Raw genomic sequence first — 12,797 nt, 5'->3', positions numbered from 1 at the left:
TTACATAAAGGAATGTCCTTGTATTTAGAAAACGCACTCTGAAGTATTTAGGTATACAGGGGAATAGGTCTATACCTTATTCTCAAATAGTTCAAGAAATAAATACTGGAGGATGGAGGGAAGAGGGAGAGAAAGGAAATATAGTACAGTGTGAACATTTGGGTATCTGAGTGAATTTTTTCTACATTCTTGTAATTTTTCTGTAGTCTGAAATAATATGAACACAAACAGAAAACATGTTAGCACAGTACCTGACACATAGCCTGCAATCAAATAAATTGTAGCTATTAGATGTTTTTAATATTTAAACTGTGTAACAATAAAGTTTTTTTTTTAAAGACATAAATCAACAAGAATGGAAAGAGCAGTAGAGGAGAAAAAAAGTAACAAAACTTTGGAAGTTGGATCATATACAAATGAATGCTAACTGTATACCAACTCCTTGAGAGCCAGATTCCAACCCAGCAGTAGAGAGAGCTGAGACTCAACCCAATTTACAACCAGAAATTCAGACAAGGGTAAGGAACTGCTGGGACCACCTCTGGAACTGGAAGTGAAATGGGGAAGGAGCACTGGATGAAAGCTGTTTGAGAAGCAGTTACAGCCTTTGACCCCCTTCTCCCTGAAAAAAACTTGAGGTTATTTCTGCATAACGTAAAACAGATGATCTCTGGTCTGGGGGACTGACAAGAAGTGCAAACGTCTTTAAAACTGGGAAAGTAAGTGAACATACTGAACACTATGCTCTATTATCCCCACTCCCAACCCCATCCCACACACCAGCTCCCAGAAATATGTGAACTGTTCTAGACTGAAAGGGCCCTCCAAGTACCTACAAATATCCAGCACAGCATAAAAACAGACACAGACCCACACCAAAGCACATCATCATGAAATTTCAGAGTACTGGGGACAAAGAAGAGATCCAACAAGCTTCCAAAGAGAAGATCCACAAAAGATTCGTGTTAGCAAAGGACTTCTAAATAGCAACAGAGGACAAGGAGAAAGTAACCATGCTTTCAAAATTATGAAGAAAAATATTTCCAATCTAGAATTTTACACTCGCCCAAACTATAATAAAGTATGAAGACAAAAAAAAAAGAGAGGGAGAAAGAGAGAGGAGGGTATAGCTCAGTGGTAGAGCGCATGCTTAGCATGCACGAGGTCCTGGGTTTAATCCCCAGTACTGCCAAAAAAAAAAAAAAAAAAAAAGACATTTTGACATGGAAAGGTTCAAAAATTACCTCCCATATTCTTTCTTAGAAAATTACTAAAGGATTGAGAATTTAAAGTTCTCACAAATTTAGGAAAAGACTGATTGTTCATAGCCTTGGTAAAGTTACCAGAAGAACCAGTTTTAAATCTATTTAATTGATAAGGATAGTTTATCAGCAGGCATTCTTTTATAAACCAACCAATCAGGGACAGATTTATTCCAATAAACACACCCCCTGAGTACCAATCAATCAACAATGTCACTCAAGTAACTATGCTTCTACAGATAACGTTAATCCAGTCCCACCTCTTAAAAACTCCCTGAACTCCACCCTCCCCTCAAACACCATAAGATTAACAATCTGTTTTATTTAGACTGTGCCTGATCAGATATTCTAGAGGGTTAGTGACATCCTTTGACCCCAAACTAGGAAATAAATCAAAGCAAAGACATAGGATATGGAAAACAGGATATTCAACATAAGAGAGCAGTGAAGGAATACTGCTGAATGGGAATTCCAGGATGCTAACTGTGAACCAGAAGCAGAAGGCAACCAATCCAGATTAAAGTTTTACAGCAGAGACAGGCATGCTGAAGGCAGTCATCCCTAGTCTCTCTGCCATGTACCATCTTTTTAACACAACCCAACTACTAGAGGATGTGCGCCACTTAAGCAAGAGGGTAAATGAAGAATGAAGAAGATAAAAGTTCCAACAATATTGAGAATCATACCCAAAAGGAAAGAAAAATCTAAGGATGACAACAAAGGAAATTATCCCAGGAAAAAGAGCCATGCAGCAGGCCTAGTAGTAGGCTCAGACAGGAGAACAAGGGAAGTCTCCAGAAGAGAAATTTCCAAGAATTTTTCTAAAATGCAAAGAACTGACAGATTACTGTGACTGGCCTTGTGGAAAACTGCACTTAGAGACTACTATTTAAGACATTGTCAGCAAATAAAATTTGCACAGGCATAATAACGTAAACAGTAAATATATGATTTAATCAAATGTCGTAACATAAATTGGGAGGCTAGGGGAGAAGTAGCAGTAGTGATGGTGGTTTAAGAATAGTAAAACTTCCTCTATCATAACAGAAACTCAACATATAATGAATAAATTGGTGAATCAAAAGACAGCATTATACACATATTATTTTAAAACATGGAGATATGTAAATAACAGAAGAAACAGCTTAAGGAATTAAAAGTGACTACCTTTATGGACAGGGCTAGAGAAAGTGGGGAGGAGTAGGACAAGAACTATTCACTATATATTTGTTATATTGTTCATCATGCAAAAATAAACAAAATATTTTCAACTGAAAAGAACAAAAACCCTAGAGAAAACATTCACCTTTTTTGTTAGAAGACATTGGTATTTCCAACACTGAAAGCACATAATCATATAAAACATAGAAGCTTTAAAAATTAAAAAAAAAAAACTATAAAGCAAATAATTACCAATTTAGTGAACAGAGAGAATTCAGTCACTATAATACTAGGAAGACTGTAGGTCTGACCTTACTTACAAATCCATTAATGATCAGGAGAGTGAAAATTACACATTTAATTAAATTTGCTCATTTATCTACTTTGGGAAGTATGATTAACAGCAGTGAGAGAGAGCAGTAACGTAAAAGGACAGAGACAGATTAAAAGCATTGGCCCAAAACAACCAGATTGGAGAGTGGATAGAAGGTAAAAAGAGAAGCTTAAAAAAAACTTCAGAAAGATATCCAAGGCTTATTAATTACCAATTTTATTGCACACTGTTGCCATCTGAAGTAATTTTGATCACTAATGTCAAACGAGGAGATATATATACATAATGTATATATACATATAGATATCATACACGTGCATACATATACATACATACCCATAATCTTTTTCCTTATAAGAGACTGACAATCCTACTTAAATGGGGATTCATGAAGGGATTACACCCTAAAAACAAAGTACTGTTGATGCAATCTGATAAGAGTAGTTTCATACTCATAGTTTCATAAATTCAGAAACTCTATCAAGGATTACCAATAATGAATTAAACTATCCTACAGACAATTAACTCTGTTATCTACCCTATATTCTTCATGTAGCAACACTTGGATTATCTTTATTGTTCCTGTCCTTTTTCCCCAGGCACTGACCATCCAAAAGAGTCTACATTTCCCAACATCTCCTACAGAAAGATGTGGCTATGTGACCAATGGAATATGAGCAGAAGTGGTACATATAACTTTCAGGAAGTAGCCTTTAAGGGAGGGAGATGTGTTCTTCTCTTCCTCCTGTCTGTTGGTTCAAATGTGGATGAAGAGGCTGAAGCTCCAGTAGTCATCATAGACCATTCAGCGACTCTGGAAAAGAATGAAGTCCATGCACAGTGGAGCAACAACATGACACCATGATAAACCGTAACAGTCCTAGACTACTGGAATTCGTGACATCAAGAGAAATGAACTTCCATCATGCTTAAGTCTCTGTTATTTGGTTGCAACCAAATCTAATCCTAATTAACATAACCTCTATACTAATGTACACTCTTTTTTTCCTTTCTTTCTCTAAACAGTCTTCCACTGCTCCTTTGCTGGCTCCTTTTCTGCCTCCTCCTCCCTTACTATAAGTATTCCCCAATATTTCATCCTTGGTCTTTTCTGCTCTTCTCCTACTAAGTTCTAGGTCAAACATTCATTAAAAAAAAAATAAAAAGACCCTCATTTCTATATGTCTGATCATTTATCTGAGCTCTAAGTTTATCTCCAGCTGTCTATAATTCCATTTGTACAAGACATAACTGAATAAGAACATTAGTGATTTTTAAAATAAAATAGATAAACAAAGTGGTGGTGGCAGCAATAGTAATAGTTGTTGTGATAGCAATAGCTAATATTTACTGAGTTCTTAATATTTGCCAGGCATTGTTCTAAGAGCTAATCCTCACAATAATCCTATGAAGTAGGAAGTACTATCACCACCCTCATTTCAAAAATGAGGAAATTGAGACCCAAACAAGTTGAGTAACTTGCTCAAGATATAGAACTAATGTACTAAAAGATTATTCAACCTAGGCTCCAGAACCCACTCTCTTAACTAGTGTGCACTAGCACATTTTCTAAGGATGCTATCACAGCTTAAGACTTTTTAAGTTTGTCCTCAGCAACCATGATAGTTATTTAAATATCCACCATGGTAATATATTTTATGCCTCTGCAGATTAATTTTTAGGAACTGTTGAACAGCACTTAGAAATAAGCATGGTAAATAAGATGAATGATCAAGAAAGATAATACTCTTGGGCACAAAAGATATGACCGTAAAGTGATGAGATTGGTTTTCTTGTATGGCTCTATTGGTTCTGAAAGCAGTTCCAAAAGACAAATTCCAAAGACTATTTATTTGCTAGAGTAACTGCCTGGTCTTAAAAATGGATTACTTTAAAAGGGACAGCACTCATTTATATTATTAAGTTCTTTATTTTTAAAGCACCAGATTTTTTCAATTACCACTGAAATTATCTAATAACTAAAACTTATATTAGTAGTTGAACTCATTATGTTTCTCCCTAGACCTACCTGAGATCCTTTCCGAATGTCACTATCAAGACACCACAATACACCTGATTTGCCAGGCTCAAAACTTTGAGGTAGTCTGACTCTTTCAGCTCTTCTAACCCCATACTCACTGCTCTTACTCCACAAAAGCTATCATGTTTTCTATTTCCACATTATTCCATGACTGTCCTACTGAAATACCCGAAAGCCACTCCCTAACTTGAGGTTATCCCACAAAGCTGCCAGGAAAGCCTTCCTCAAACGCTGTTTTCATCATATCACTTTCAACAAAAATATTATCACCTATAGGATCAAATCTAAGTTCTTTAGCCTAGCCTTCAAAGCTTCCCATTAATTCTTCATCATCCCTATAGACACGTAAACCTAACAAATCGCATCTCTTTACTACTCATCATCAGTAAAATCATACCTTCCATTTGTGCAATATTGTTAGAATACCCTTTTTGTCTCATTCAGTTCACATATTGTACTTTTTTGCTTCTAACTTCTCATCACTCTATTGAATTTTCTTCTGTCCTCTCCAGTAAATCTGTCATTCTATCACTTCCTCTTCCATGACGCCTTAATAACCTCATGTAGATACTGCTATATTTTGCATTCCTCAAAATACAGTTCATCTAGTAGTAGAATGAAAAGAATCACAAAGATTGACCAGACTATGTAACAGAATAGAGAGCCCAGAAATAAACCCACACTTATATGGTCAATTAATTTATGACATTGGAGACAAGAATATACAATGGAGAGAAGATAGTCTCTTCAATAAATGGTGTTGGGAAAACTGGACAGCTACATGCAAAAGAACATTACTAAACCACTTTCTTACACCAAATACAAAAATAAACTCAAAATGGATTAAAGACTCGAATGTTACACCTGAAACCATAACTCCAAGAAAACATAGGCAGTATGCTCTTTGACATCAGTGTTAGCAATATTTTTTTGGATCTGTCTCCTTGAGCAAGGGCAACAAAAGCAAAAATAAACAAATGAGACTACATCAAACTGAACTTTGTTTCTTTCCTGATTTTCCAAATTTTCATACTACTAACATTTAACCGATTATTTGCAAAATAAGGCTGTTGAATTTTAAAAAGGGACAGAACAAAGCCCAAGTATAGAAACTGACCAACTTGCAAACTGGGTTAAAAAGAGACATAAGATCTTGTTCAGAGTATTAAAGTCAAGAAAATAACTTAAAACGGCTTTGAGTTTAAAAGTCTTTATAAGTTTGGTATAATTTTTTAACTAAATTAATAAAAACACCATTAGCATTAATAATATTCAATAGGACACTTATTTGCTGACATTCAAAAAGTGACACTGTTTTATTAACTCATTTTTGAACTATTTCCCAGTCTAATAACTGCTTGTGACCAACTGTCTTTCCCAAAGATGGCACCTATCTCCTCTTCCTCTACCCGTAATACTTTTCTTAAAATGTGACTCTGACACTCCTCCTGTGAGAAGTGTAACCACTGCTCTCTCTTTGAATCTGGCAAGATTGTGTCATAGAGTGACTTCCAAGGCTAGGTCACAAGAGGCAACAGAGCTCCTACTTGGTTCTCCTGGGGTGCTTACTCTTAGAAAACAGCCACCACCACACTGTGAAGAACTCCAAATCAGTCTATGTGGAGAGACTGTATGCAGGTGTTCTGGGGGACAGCCAACATCAACCATGAAGTACATCAAGTGAAGGAGTCTCCAGATTCTAGTTCCCAGCCACAAATTCGCCACCAGTTTTCTTTCTAGGTAAGGTCATCTCCACACTGCCCTATCTGAATTCTGACAGAATTCACAGCACAATAAAATGGTTGTTTAACATCACTAAGTTTCAGAGTGGCTTGCTACATGACAAAAGCTTACCAGAAATAGCCCTCCTTTTCTACTTCAGTAACTTCACATTAAGCATACACATATACACAAGGCCTAAAATCAAGCTTTTTTCAACTTTAAGAAAGATCCCATCTGCCAGTGAGAAATTGGACAGGCCTGTTTAAATAAGACAGTTTCTACTTAGGGAACTTAACAATTCACCTCAAATATATTCTAAGTACTTACTATATGTAAGACACTTTGTTAGTCTAAAACACAGAGATGAATAACATATAGTCTGGATATTAAGCCAATCCAGGGAGGGAGGAAATAAAAATAGGTATATAAATACTGTAGTTTTTGGAAATATGTAAGTGCCAAGATAGGTGTATAAAGTTTACTCCACCACGAAGAGTTAAGTTAAAAATGATTTTGGACCTATAAACAGCTTTTTGGTTCCTTCAGGAAAGTAGAAGAGCTTAAATGCCTTAAAACAAAAAAAGACGAAGAAAACATGATAAATGTGGGCCTCGTTATGTGCTGCTTAGCTTGTGAGATTATGAGTGTCTGCTGTTCTTTAAATTCTTCTGTATTTTCCAAGTTTTCTACAGTAAGCATATATTAGATTTTTTGAGAAGAAAATATTTCTAAAATAGAAAATAATCATTTTATTTAATTTTCTAAAATGTGTTTAAACTACACTATGACGGGGGTCAAGTAAGTTAAAAAGATCTGTAACACAAAAGTTGGCTTGGTGTTTGTATGTTGAATAAGCAAAACAAGGTTAGTATTTAAGGGAAAATTTTAGTGTAATAAAAACTGGAATAAACATTTACTATTAATATCTGCTTTTCTTCCCTTTCCTAGCTAATTACAAATATTTACAAGATCTCCCCAAATAACAGACAAAAACTAACTCAATAAGGTCCCCATCTCTTGGTCATGCTCTCCTGGCTGGTCCCTCTCTGTTTCTCTGTCTCCTTCCCTGCATCTGTCGGTCATTTCTAAGTCAGCCCTTTTCTCTCTATCTCTGATTACCCTTCTTTCTAACTCTGACTGCCTTTGTCTGACTGTCCCTCTTAGCATTGCCAACATCCCCTGTCTCTGACTGACCCTCACTCTCCGCCCTTCGTGTATGTATTCCTCTTTCTGTCTTTCCCCTAGTTACCTACCCCAATGTGTGTGTTTTCCTCTCTTGGACTCTGCCTTTCTGTCAGTCTCTCCCCTACAGTTACTTACCCCATTTCCAAGACATTCTTGTTAACTTTTCCCTCTAAACTTTATAAACAAGCAGGGGTTGGTATTACTAACCCTATTTTTACAGATGATTAGAAAACACAAACAGGACTACTGGTATAAATCTGAGTGGTGAAGATTTAAAGCCAAGTGCTTCCCTTCTATCTTTAATACTCTTCTGGTAGTCCATGGCAAAGAACTTGAAACAGCCCAAATGCATGCCAGTATTAACACTACACATTTTTTTTTCTAAGAGGTAAATCTCATATTAAGGAGTGCCACAAACCATTTGCCCGTATTTTTGTCACTGCCCCAAGTTAAAGAGTCATGAACTGTCAGCCATTTTCCCATTCCAGAAATCCATATTATCATATGCACAGGCTATCTGGGAACCTCAGAATACTAGACATCAAAACCTACTGTATCCAACAGTGCTTCTGTTTTATCCTTAGTCAGAAACCAGCGATGTTTGACATTAAGAAAATTAAAAAGCTACAAGAGGGACAACAAATATTCATGAAATTGAGGAGTGAATTTGAAGAATGAAAAACTATACAGAGGGCCAGCAAGAGATTGAAAAATGCACACCACAGACTGGGACAACTGGTCCACGTTTTACTGGGAGAAGAAAATCCTCTCCAAATGCAGGCTTATCGCTGCAAAGCAACACCCTGTAACTTCTCTTCTATCTAAACCTCTGCCAACTGGAATTTCTCTGTAATTCAGTAGTTTCTTAGGAGTTACCCAGGCTTCATCCACCCTGCTGGGCTCATTAGCAGAGAACTCTATAAATGTTTTCCCTACTAGCTAAGAGCACATTTTCTAGTGGGTGGCATAGTAGAAGTAGGGTTCTCTTTCAAGACATGAATAGCCTAGTCCCATTTCTTCTCACTTCTGTGAGTGGGAAATCTGCAATGAATACAATTCAACAACTAAAAGAAACATCTAAACTACAGTTCAGGTTAGTGACTGTCAAAGATCATCCTACAGGTCACCAGTTTCATACACAGTGTGAGGGCTACCCTTGTCTTTATATAGGTTTATAATTAAAAATCTATACTTTTACTTCTGGCACTAGTTCATTTACTTCTATTATGTCTAATGACTGCAAGAGTGCCGAATCATTCATTCTGGTGAGGTATTTTGTGAACAGTTAGCTTACAAAGCTAATGAGAACAGAGTTACAGATTCAAACATATTCGCCAATTAGCTTTGCTGTGTTTCAGGGTTCCAAGGTCACAGTCAACAAACTTAACCTTGGCTACCAAAAAAACAAACTGATCATGTAAACCATTAGAGAATGAATATATATGTTTATATTCATGACTATCAGAAACATATAATAATAAAAATTGAATATAATAATAATAAAACCACCTATCTTTACTAAGTCTGGCTAGTACATGCCTCATTCAAATAATCTCTAATCTTTTCAGAAATGCAGGGTTGGTATTATCATCTGTTTTAAAGATAATGAGAAAATGAACTCAGAATGATTATACGAACCAAAGTCACAAAACTATTAAGTAGCAGAGCCTGGATTCAAACCTTTGTCTGACTCCAAAGTTTAGGTTATTCCCATAATACCATATGGTCTCTCCAGAGCATGCCTGAGGGACACAGGACAATCAACAAAATGTTCCTACTCAGAACTATTCAGCACAGTCATTACTAACTAAGCATCCACTATGTACACTCTAATGCTATAGCTGAGAATGCGTCTACCTTCCAACAACTCCTTTTAAGTAAAAAACAAGTCAAGGAAAAAAAAAATGTTTACAACATAAAGGAAAAAATAACACATTATAACACACAAAGTAGATTCTAATGGAAATGTCTACTGTCATAGTTTATACACAAGTCAGTAGTGAAAAAATAGTTATCTTGCTGATTCTTAACTAAAGGTAAGGATGAAATTGGCAAAGTGGAGCCAGGGGATAACATATCAAAAAAAGAGAGTAAAGGAAACATTTCCTAAACATCTGCATCTTCAGACATCTTGTAGTCAACACAGAATTTTAAGTAAAAATGTAATTCTTAACCCTAAGACTTTGCTTTGACCAACAAATCAATTTTCTGTATTAGGTTTTCCTCCTGGTTTCTCTAAACTCCGACTCCTTGCAGATACATACACACACACCAATGCCATCAGCACCAGTCTTACTAAGAGTTTCCACTTTCAAAAATATGCGGGTTTCCTAATCTTCTGGACTCTACCCATGAGACTGAATTTTTAGGGTTAAACAGTCTGGGAAAGAAAGAGAGAGAAAAGAAAGAAAGAAAGAGAAAGAAAGAAAAGAAAGGAAGGAAGGAAGGAAGACAGGAAGGAAGGAAGGAAAAGAGAAAAAGGCAGGGAGGGTGATGAACTAACAAAAATGCTCTATAAAACTCTGCCCTAGTCAATAGTCAATATCTAACTCATAAACATAGATAATTGTTCTGCTACAAGCTACAATGTACAGAGAGAAAACTGCACTCTTACTAAAGGTTATAGAAATGAAGCACCAGTCTAATAGCACACCCTAACAACAATCTTTTCACAAGAGCATTTTAGAAAACTCTAAAAGTGACAAACAGCCTAATATAATCTTTTATATAAAATGCAATAGCTTAAAAAAAAAAAAAAAAAGGACCCGCAATCTGAGCACTTCTATTTACAGGTTTGGTTTTTAAGTTTATGGGTTAAGGATAAGTATTCTCATTTTACAAACAACAACAACAAAATGGAATCTCAAGAAAATACTTTACATAAAATTATCATCATCATTTTTTTACCATCATCAGTCATCAACTACACCAGCAAAAAAATAATGAGCAGGTACTCACTCCAGGCACTGTTTTATAGTCACATCTCATTTAATCCTTGTAGACACCTTGTGAGGTAAATGCTATTATCTCCACTTTAGAAATTCGTGAACAGGCTTAGAGAGGTCAAACAGTTTGTCAGAAGTCATAAACTATATGCTGCAGCATTAGGATTTAAACTCAGATTTCTTAAGCTTTGTACATTCAACGAAATCACTGTACTGCCATCCTCTATAAGAATCACAGTCAAGTATTTGTCAACCAATGATTTCAGAATACATGTTAAGATTGCCTAATTACTACACCTCCAAACCCATAAAAAGTTGACTGTGAAATCCCCACTCTTTACAAGGTGAAAAATAAGACAAAAAGCCAACTGCTTTGAGTCTCAGAGTTGAAATGCCAGAATAGAAAGCAGACTGGAATATTGGCTGTTTATACTCTGAATTCTATGAGGAAACACAGGCTCCTACCTCAAATACCTAGGACAGGTGAAAGTAACCCCAGTATTTCTTATTTCAGCTAGTATACACACAAACTTAGCGGGACTGTGTTAGAATAAGAGCTAGGTTTAGCGTAAGTAGAATTCAAAAAGGATTTTGAAAAAGACACGAGATCAGCTTGAGACAGGCATTAGCTTTGCACCACATCCGAAGAACATTGTTTTCTGGCGTACTTGTACCTGTGTAGTGCTGCAGAAAGGATGGTTGTAACAAAGCAAGAGGGGAGCAAGCCTATGTGTGTTTGCTGGTAGGAGGGAAGCGTCCAAATTCTGGTGGACCTTAAAACGTAGACGAAGTTTAAAACTGACTCCACAGGTGATAGGAACCTAATGGCACCTCTTCACCCTGAATGTAGCCTAAGAACATTTGCATGGCTCACATTCGTCTCCAAAGACACTTTCCCCTTACTTATTAACTCACTTGACCTTCATAAAGATCACAACCCTGTTTATGATCAAGTTCATAAAGACACGAATGTGTTATAAAATTCAACTGACCTGAGCTGGAGACAAAAAGATAGTAAGGTTGTTATATTTGAAATCTGCTTTCTCACATATATCGCTTTTGCTGGACCCCACAACACTGGAGGGCAGGTAGGCCAAATTACCTCCTGCCCTCCCATCACCTCCATCTTTCAGATAGGGAAACTGAGGCTACAGTAAACGGGCTACAAAAGCTCATAGGTCCAGCAAGTGACGCGAAACTCCTCTCAGGGAATCAGATTCCAAATTCCAGGCTTCTTCCTTTATTTAACCCTGAGAGGCGTCTTTACTGATAAAGAAAACTTTAATAACTGGACTTGGAGTTTTCCCGAGGACGGCGCAATAAAACCAGGAAATACACCCTCCAGTATAGACTGCTCACTCCCAGCCCATAGCCCGGGGCTCCCAAGCAGCGGAGCGCACTCGCTCCAGAGGCTCGCGCCCCAGACCGCCCGCAGCCCCGAGTCGCCTCTGGCGGGCCCCGTGGCCCAGAGTCCTCGTACCCTTGAGAGCTAAGTGGGTCGCCACGTCCCCGCTCAGTACCTGTTGAAACACAGGGAAGGGACGGCCCCTCCGCAGGGAGTTTTTGGAGCGACGGCCCAAAGCGGGCACGCATCCCTGGGAGGGGAAAAAAGGCCTTGATAGGGTCCCCCGCAACCCAGGGCCCGCAGGGGTCGAAGGGCGGCACCTTCCCAATAACCTCCGCCCCAGGCTGGGACCGGCCCCGCGCGTCACGTGAGGAGAAAAATACCGGTAACAAGCAAAACGGAAAGGAAACTTGTCCCAAGTGTGAGGGGAGAAATAGAGAATATGAGCACCAGCCTGAGGTGCGGAGGGAGGGAGGGAAGGACAGGGTCACGGGGCGGCTTGTTACCGAGGGCGCCGTGGCTCTCCGCTTCCGCCGCCTCCTCGAAGATCTTGCTCTTCCGCTTGCGCCGCTGGGGCGCGAGCCAGGCCTCGGCTCCGCCCCACCCCCCCGGCGCCGCGGGGCCTTCTGGGGGCTGTAGTCCCGGCGAGGCCCTGCCCACGAGGGCAGTCACCTGGGGGCGGGGTTGGTAAAATGGCGCGGGCGGGGAGATGTTTGCACTTCTGCCTGCTCCACCCTCCCCTTTCCTCTCAGCTATAAACGTGCTTCAGTCTCCTCACATCCTGCTTAGTCGTACCATCCTT

General features: G+C 38.3%; 1 protein-coding gene across 4 annotated transcripts in view; it reads right to left on the bottom strand.

Moving 5' to 3' along the window:
- R3HCC1L (R3H domain and coiled-coil containing 1 like) overlaps nucleotides 1–12,596 on the bottom strand; it is an 80,039-nt gene extending 67,443 nt beyond the window's left edge. For 3 of the 4 annotated variants that reach the window (XM_064488318.1, XM_010974403.3, XM_031461556.2), the window contains exon 1: nucleotides 12,502–12,596. The gene's annotated coding sequence lies outside the window, so the exon portion shown is untranslated. The remainder of the gene's footprint in view (nucleotides 1–12,501) is intronic. The other variant, XM_010974404.3, reaches the window with a different exon arrangement.
- Nucleotides 12,597–12,797: the final 201 nt, after the last annotated feature.

This window comes from Camelus dromedarius, chromosome 8 (assembly GCF_036321535.1).
Source record: "Camelus dromedarius isolate mCamDro1 chromosome 8, mCamDro1.pat, whole genome shotgun sequence".
NCBI classification, from domain to species: domain Eukaryota; kingdom Metazoa; phylum Chordata; class Mammalia; order Artiodactyla; family Camelidae; genus Camelus; species Camelus dromedarius.
The sequence above is the reverse complement of the archived record's forward strand: the minus strand, read 5'-3'. Positions and strand labels throughout refer to the sequence as shown.